Source organism: Neoarius graeffei, chromosome 19, assembly GCF_027579695.1.
Source record: "Neoarius graeffei isolate fNeoGra1 chromosome 19, fNeoGra1.pri, whole genome shotgun sequence".
NCBI classification, from domain to species: Eukaryota; Metazoa; Chordata; class Actinopteri; order Siluriformes; family Ariidae; genus Neoarius; species Neoarius graeffei.
The window spans coordinates 8716986-8725446 of NC_083587.1; positions in this window are offsets into that span (position 1 = coordinate 8716986).

Genomic DNA, 8461 nt, shown 5'->3' on the forward strand with positions numbered 1-8461 from the left:
AGGTCCAACTTGGTGAAGACGGTGGCGCCTTGGAGCAGGTCGAAAGCTGTGGACATCAGCGGAAGGGGATATCGGTTGCGCACAGTGATCTTATTCAGGCCCCTGTAATCAATACATGGTCGGAGCCCCCCATCCTTCTTACCGACAAAGAAGAAGCCGGCTCCAGCAGGTGAAGTGGAGGGTCGAATAAACCCAGAGACCAGGGCATCTTTGAGGTATTCCTCCATGGCCTTGCGTTCTGGCTGAGAGAGTGAAAACAGTCTGCCACGAGGAGGGGTAGTCCCAGGGAGCAAGTCGATGGCACAGTCGTAGGCCCGGTGCGGAGGAAGAACGGCGGCCCTGCTCTTGCTGAATACCTCCTTGAGATCCCAGTACTCTGTGGGAACTTGAGATAACTCGGTGAGATCAGGGGGCTCGGCAGGAGACACAGGAGAGCTAGAGAGCAGACAAGAGGCATGGCATGCAGGGCCCCATTCCACAACCTGGCTTGTTACCCAGTCTATGCGAGGGTTGTGGCGAGTAAGCCAAGGAAGGCCTAGAATAACTGGGAACTCAGGTGAAGGAATCAGGTGCAGGGATATTTCTTCCTTGTGACCTTGAGACTGGAGGAAAACTGGAGAAGTAACTTGAGTGACTCTTCCATCACCTAACGCTTGGCCATCGAGGGCAGACACAGACAGAGGGACTTCAAGAGGTGCAGTAGGTATATTGATGCTTTGGGCGAAGTGAATATCCATAAAGTTCCCAGCCGCCCCTGAGTCTATCAAAGCTTGACAAGAGTGGACAGACTCACCCCAGGAGATGGAGACCGGGATGTAGATTCCTTGGCCAGGGAGTCCGGGAGAGAGGGTAGGCCCCGTCACAACCCTCCCTCGGCTGAACGGGGCGGTCCTTTTCCCAAGAGTTCGGGACATGATGCTCGGAAGTGACCAGGCTTGCCACAGTAGATGCAGCACTTGTCCCTCCTTCTGCGCTCCCTCTCAGATGCGGAGAGGCGAGTACGACCCACTTGCATGGGTTCTGGACAGTCACTGAAGGAGGTAGACGGTCTCCAGGTAGAGGTAGGGAGGCTGGGGGGGCTCAAGGCTTGGTGGCGTTCTCTCATCCTGTTGTCCAGACGAATAGCATGTGAGATGAGGGTTTCGAGGTCACTTGGGCATCCAATAGAGGCCAGACCGTCCTTGATGGGGTCAGACAGACCATGGTGGAAGGCTGACACCAGGGCAGTCTCGTTCCATCCACTTACTGCTGCGAGTGTTCGGAACGAGATGGCGTAATCTGCGACGCTTCCTCCTTGCCGGATGGACATGAGCTTTCGGGCTGCGTCGGTACTGATGTCTGCCTGATCGAAGACCCGAAGCATCTCTTCAGAAAACAGCTGGAAATCAAAGCACTCAGGTCCCTGTCTTTGCCAGATAGCAGTAGCCCAGGCTCGCGCCTTACCAGCTAATAAGGTGATCACAAAGGCAATCTTGCGGCGATCCGTAGTGTAGGTGGTAGGCTGAAGCTCAAAGGTGAGTTGACACTGGGTAAGGAACTCTCGGCACTCACTGTGCTTGCCGTCATACCTCTGTGGTGCAGGAAGGCTGGGTTCGCGAGGTGAAGAAGGCAGCATTGCAGGAGGCACTGGAGCAGGAGTGGGAGCTGGATCAGGAGCAGGAACTGGATCAGGAGCAGGAGATGCAGGCAGAGATGTCAGCTGTGCCAGGGTTTTCCCAATTTGCTGAAGCAGTTCCTCGTGGTGAGCGAGGGCCTCACGTTGGCTGGTGAGCGTACGTCCATGAGCGTCCATGGTCGCTCCGAAGCGTGTCAAAGCTGCCATAATTCCCTGAAGGTTGGCCGGGTAGACAGTTGAAGCAGCCTCTGCTGAGTCGGTCATGACGGAGTCTTTCTGTTAGGGTTTTGCTGGGATTCGAACCTGGTTCGTTGGTGTGATAATCCAGCAAACCCCCACTAGGCCACCAGGGGGATGACTCAAATGCAGAGGCGTGAGGCGGAAGTAGAAAAAGAATCAAAAGGTTTATTTAAACTATATACACTATATACAGGGCAAAACAAAAGACAAAAAAAAACCAAAGAGTAAAATCCAAAAGAAAAGCAAAGTGCAAAAATACAAAAGCTAAGAAGATCAAAAAACACAGTACAAAGGAAACTGGAGATAAACATAACAGCACAAAGACTCCGTGACAAGAGGACTGAACTCAGGGGTATAAATAGACAAACTAATTAAGGACACAGGTGAAGATAATTAGGCAATTAACACAAACACAAAACACAGGAACAGTGGCGGCCTCTAGAGGCCAAAATAAACACGACATGAAAAGGAAATAACAGCGGCCTCTAGAGGCCAAAACAGTCCTAGTCCTAACAATGAGTTTGACTGCATGCTTTAGACATCAAGCACTGCTGGCAATTATGGCTACGTTTACATTAGACCGTATCTGTCTCGTTTTCTTCACGGATGCACTGTCCATTTACATTAAACCACCTGGAAAAGCCGGGAAACGGGAATCCGCCAGCGTCCACGTATTCAATCCAGATCGTGTCAGCTCCGGTGCTGTGTAAACATTGAGATACGCGAATACGCTGTGCTGAGCTCTAGCTGGCGTCCTCATTGGACAATGTCACTGTGACATCCACCTTCCTGATTCGCTGGCATTGGTCATGTGACGCGACTGCTGAAAAACGGCGCGGACTTCCGCCTTGTATCACCTTTCATTAAAGAGTATAAAAGTATGAAAATACTGATGCAAATACTGCCCATTGCGTAGTTATGATTGTCTTTAGGCTTGCCATCCTTCCACTTGCAAGTAGTAAGTGATATGCGCTGGGATCACACACACAGCGGCTCAGTCCCGAATCGTGGCTTGTGCACTTCACTCGCGCGCTGTGTGAGCTGCGCAGGGCCGGAGTGTGCACCCTCCAGAGGGCACTCGCTGTTCAGGGCGGAGTGATTTGGAGCGCAGGATGCCTGCGGAGCCGAGCGTATCTGTGTATTGGTGTTGCTGTGTGCACGGCTAACGGTTTTAGTGTAAACGCAAATCGTTTTAAGAACGTTAATCTGATGATCCGCTGATTCGACGTAATGTAAACGTAGCCTATGACTCAGAAGCCCAGAATGTAAACATGCAAAGCAAACTCCCCTTTCCTTCAGGAAGATTATCTTTTCCTTGTGCCCCTTTCTCTGAAACTTCTTGCACTCATCCAAAGTGTGACTATAAGCACAACAAAGACATTCAACTCCTTTAGATGTCTCTAAATCTGAAGTTGGTTCAAGAACTCCCTCAGACAAATCCATAGATGTTACTGTTGTGGTGACAATATTTCCTTTTATTCTATCCCTGGGCTGCAATTTAAACTTGTTGGGATTCTTTTCCCCTACGGCACCAAATGATGGATCTTGTATGTCATCAAACAAAGGATCGGAGAGAATTTTGACTTGTCGTTCAATGAATGTAACCAGATCACTGAAACAAGCTCTATGGTTACTTGTTTCCATTATTTCATGTGCTTTAGTCCTCCATTGCTCCCTCATCTTAAAAGATAACTTTGAGATGATGGTCCTCATATTCACTGGCATGTCCTGCTCTTGCACATATGGCAGCTCCTCTATTACATTTACAGCAACCATGCAAGAATAAGGAGTAGGCTCGAAGTGATTTAACATCCTCAGATTTTATTGTTTGCCGTGCCAGAGCTCTTTCCATATAGGCAGTTGCAATTTTCTATGGATTCCCAAAGCATTCCTGTAAAAGATCCCTTGCCACTATTGAGGTATTTCACTCACGTGACCAAGTCATGTGATGCTGCCATTTTGGACGGCACGGCTCGAATCAGTTTGAATGCGAGGAAGGCGACAAACGAAAAACATAAGAAAAAGGAGCGAGATGCAGAAAACACCTTCACTATCCAGCGACGTAGGGCATTTACAGGGTGAGCAGAGGGAGAGGTATTTGCAAAAATTGAGGTTAGCAGGCTTAGAGAACGACGTTTACCTGCTTCCACCAGGATTGTTCACTGACGTACGGAAGTACACGAAGCCCTCGTCTTTACCTGACATCGGCCCACATGATCTGTATACCTATGTCGTTAAAAACCCATCGCTATACAGGTATTGATCTGAAAGCGTATAAGAGTTTGGATGCCTACAAATATTTTGTCAGGCTGGGTAACATGCCTACATCAGCGGGTCGTCCCTGGAGCCGGTGGTCGCCATCTGATTACAGCTAAGGTTTGTTCACATTTTCATTTACTTTCGGTCCTCAGGATAAACAAAATGTTATTAAATGTCATTGAAATAACTTCTCAGTCTGTTGAGACATGGCCCGTTATAAATTTGCTGTTACCAGGCAATGACTAAGAACTGTATTATTAGGGTCGGTGTCTGTGTTGTAGCAGTGTACTAGCAGCTAGCTGTTAGCACTAGCTAATGTCAACAACATTGTAGCTGGTATGTTACTGTAGCAATGTTTACGTTCAGTCATTTGGATGACTGTTAAAACCTTTCAGTCTCAAGTTTTTCCTTTACTGGATTTACTAGTTTACTGAGCTAGCGCGCTCGGCCGAGCCGGGAGCCATCGCGCGCTCTCCGGCCGGGCCGGGAGCCATCGCGCGCTCTCCGGCCGGGCCGGGAGCCATTGTGCGCTCTCCGGCCGGGCCGGGAGCCATCGCGCGCTAGCTCAGTAAACTAGTAAATCCAGTAAAGGAAAAACTTGAGACTGAAAGGTTTTAGTCATCCAAATGACTGAACGTAAATATTGCTACAGTAACATACTAGCTACTGTTGTTGACATTAGCTAGCTTGCCGTCCAAAATGGTGGACACCGGGGCGTCACGTGACCCTGTGACGTCAGGTGAAATACCTCAATATACAGTGCTCAGCGTAAATGAGTACACCCCCTTTGAAAAGTAATATTTTAAACAAACCAATTTCCAAAATGTTGACGAGACAAAGTTTTATATAACATCTGTTTAATTTATAACGTGAAAGTAAGGTTAATAATATAACTTAGATTACACATTATTTTTTTTTTTTTAGTTTTACTCAAATTAGGGTGGTGCAAAAATGAGTTCACCCCACAACAAAAACTACTATATCTAGTACTTTGTATGGCCTCCATGATTTTTAATGACCGCACCAAGTCTTCTAGGCATGGAATGAACAAGTTGGTGACATTTTGCAACATCAATCTTTTTCCATTCTTCAACAATGACCTCTTTTAGTGACTGGATGCTGGATGGAGAGTGATGCTCAACTTGTCTCTTCAGAATTCCCCAAAGAAAATAATTTCTTTACACCACAAAGGTGAAGGCTACAAGAAAATCAGCAAAGCTTTACTTATCAGTCAGAATACTGTAGAAAAAGTGGTACAAAAATTTAAGAAAGATGGAACTGCAACCATCTCACATACCCCTTTTCCACCAAATCAGTTCCAGGGCTGGTTCGGAGCCAGTGCTGGTGCTGGTTCACAACTCGTTCAACTTGCGAGCCGGCTGAGAACCAGTTTGCTTTTCCATCGCTCGCGGTGCTAAGCGGAGCCACGTCATTACGTTGCTGTATACGTCAGTTACGTCGCTGTATACGGAAGTTACGGCGCTACGTTTACATAAACCTTGGCGCGAATATCAAAGCAAAAACAACACGGAAGAAGCAGCAGCGGCAACAACAACAACAACAATAATAATAATGGATGACTTCACGTTTGTACAGCTGCTGCTTTTCGTCGCTTAAAAATGGCGATCTTTTACGGTCTTGTTATTGATGTTGGTCTTAACAACTCTGCCCCCCCGCTGACGTAAGTGGTTCTTTCCTCTGGCCCAGCAGAGAGTTGGTGCTAGCCTGGAACCGGTTTTTCTGTCCCCAGAGCCTTTGTCAGTGGAAACAGAAAACCCAGTTCCAAACCAAGCACTGGCCCCGAACCAGCCCTGGAACTGCTTTGGTGGAAAAGGGGCAACAGAGACATCCAGGTCATCCATGGAAGTTAACACCTCAACAGGAGCATCTTCTGATGAGAAGGGTTGAAGAAAATCGGCATGCAAGTTCACTGCAGTTATCTAAAGAAGTAGAAAGCCAAACTGGGGTGACTATTTCCCGTGACACAATACGGCGTACAGTGCAGAGGAATGGCATGCATGGATGCCGTCCACGAAAGAAGCCTCTCCTAAAGCCCAGGCACAAAAAAAAGCCCAGCTAGATTTTTCTAGGGCCCATGCTGACAATGATGAAGACTACTGGGACTCTGTACTCTGGAGTGATGAGAGCAAGATAAAAGTTTTTGGAACTGATGGCTTCAAAACTGTATGGTGTCACAAAGGTGAAGAATACAAAGAAAAATGCAGGGTGCCTACAGTGAAACATGGTGGTGGCAGTGTCCTTATGTGGGCCTGCATGAGTGCTGCTGGTGTCGGGGAGCTGCATTTCCCATCACTCCATGCCCTTGGTTGTCATGCACTTTTCCAACATGACTAAACACACATCTAAGGCCACTGTTGGATTTCTGAAGAAGAACAGGGTGAAAGTGATTCAGTGGCCAAGTATGTCTCCTGATCTGAACCCAATCTAACACCTATGGGGAATCCTGAAGAGACAAGTTGAGCATCACTCTCCATCCAGCATCCAGTCATTAAAAGAGGTCATTGTTGAAGAATGGAAAAAGATTGATGTTGCAAAATGTCGCTAACTTGTTCATTCCATGCCTAGAAGACTTGGTGCTGTCATTAAAAATCATGGAGGCCATACAAAGTACTAGATGTAGTCGTTTTTGTTGTGGGGTGTACTCATTTTTGCACCACCCTAATTTGAGTAAAACTGAAAAATGTGTAATCTAAGTTATATTATTAACCTTACTTTTTCCCGTTATAAGTTACTGATGTTATACTAAACTTTGTCTTTTCAACATTTTGGAAATTGTGTTCATTGAAATATTGTTTAAAATGTTACTTTTCAAAGGGGGTGTACTCATTTTTGCTGAGCACTGTAGCCTCGTTCAGGAGCTATCTGCTGACAGCTGCGCACTAGTTCTTGTGGTCGTCCTCTTGTAAACTGCTCCAAATGGTACAAGCAGTCTGCCTTTCCTGCCTTTTGCTCCACTCCTTGTTCAAAGGCTTTGATAAATGCCCTTTACTGGAGTGGATTCCTTTCAAATATGGGAATTTCTTGGGGTGGCAGGGACAATGTACTGTTGTCACACTCAAGATGCAGCCGTTTTGTCTGTGCATGATGGTAAGGAGGTCACTAGATGAATATTGACCATTTTGCTGCTTTGAGAATTGCCTCTGCTCACCCTCCATTGGTGCCATTGTTGGCTGGCGACAAATTTGTTATAATGTTCCCATAGTATTGGTTTCTTGCTGTTGCTCATTGGGATTGTCTCACTGCTTTGAGGCAGCCTCAGACCACTGTTCCATTTCCTTTCTTTGCACATCCGGTAATTGTGGGTCATTAGATGGAAATGATCCCTTCATCACACTTTTTGTTGGCTTCCAGAATCACAGATTGTATTCCTTCACTATAGATAGTTTTCACATGACGTCACAGAGTCGGGGATTCCCTAGTGGTGGCCATCTTGTGGGTCAAGCTTACCATACGGGTCACTGAGCACACATTGTAACGCGCAAGTACAAAGTCTTCAAAAGAACCCAAGCAGGCTATTTAAAGCTAGCAATGGTGCACACCTGTTGTATTCACGGCTGTCGTAATAGGTCAGATGATGACGTCAAGCGGAGCTTTTATGAAATTCCCACTGTACGGGAGCACGAAGGTGAGCAAACAAAGAAGCTCAGCATACAAAGGAGAACTCTATGGCTTGCGAGAATCAACCGCAAGGATTATCAGCCTTCCAAACACAGCAAAGTCTGCTCCGATCATTTTATAAGTGGTAAGTTGTTTAAATAAGCAATCAGTTGTGTTTAAGTTTGTTTTTGGAAACCAAAACATCATGTAAACAATCTCTGGAGAATGCCTAACTGGAACCGCTGAGTGTACGTTTACATTGTAATGTACACTTAATATCGCTTGTTTGTCACGTTTCTATTTGACACTTGTCACTTCACTCACGCAAGGGTCATTTTTGAAAAACATTTTAGGTCTATGGGATGCAAACAGTGCGCCTTTTGACGGATGCTGCCTTTTTCATGGCTGAATCGCGCAGATCCGATTTTTTTTTTTTTTAGGGGGGGCGTTGGAGTGTCTGATTATAATTTCAAAGTAAATTCTGTATTAAAATTACTAAATAAGCAAATCCGTTACAGTCCATGAAACAGGAAGTATAAGGATGAGAAAAAAACAGTTTAAATCGGAAAGCTGCGCACATGTGCGCAGCTCGCGCAAATGTGCGCAGCTTTGATTTAAACTGTTTTTTTTCTCATCCTTATACTTCCTGTTTCATGGACTGTAACGGATTTGCTTATTTAGTAATTTTAATACAGAATTTACTTTGAAATTATAATCAGACACTCCAAC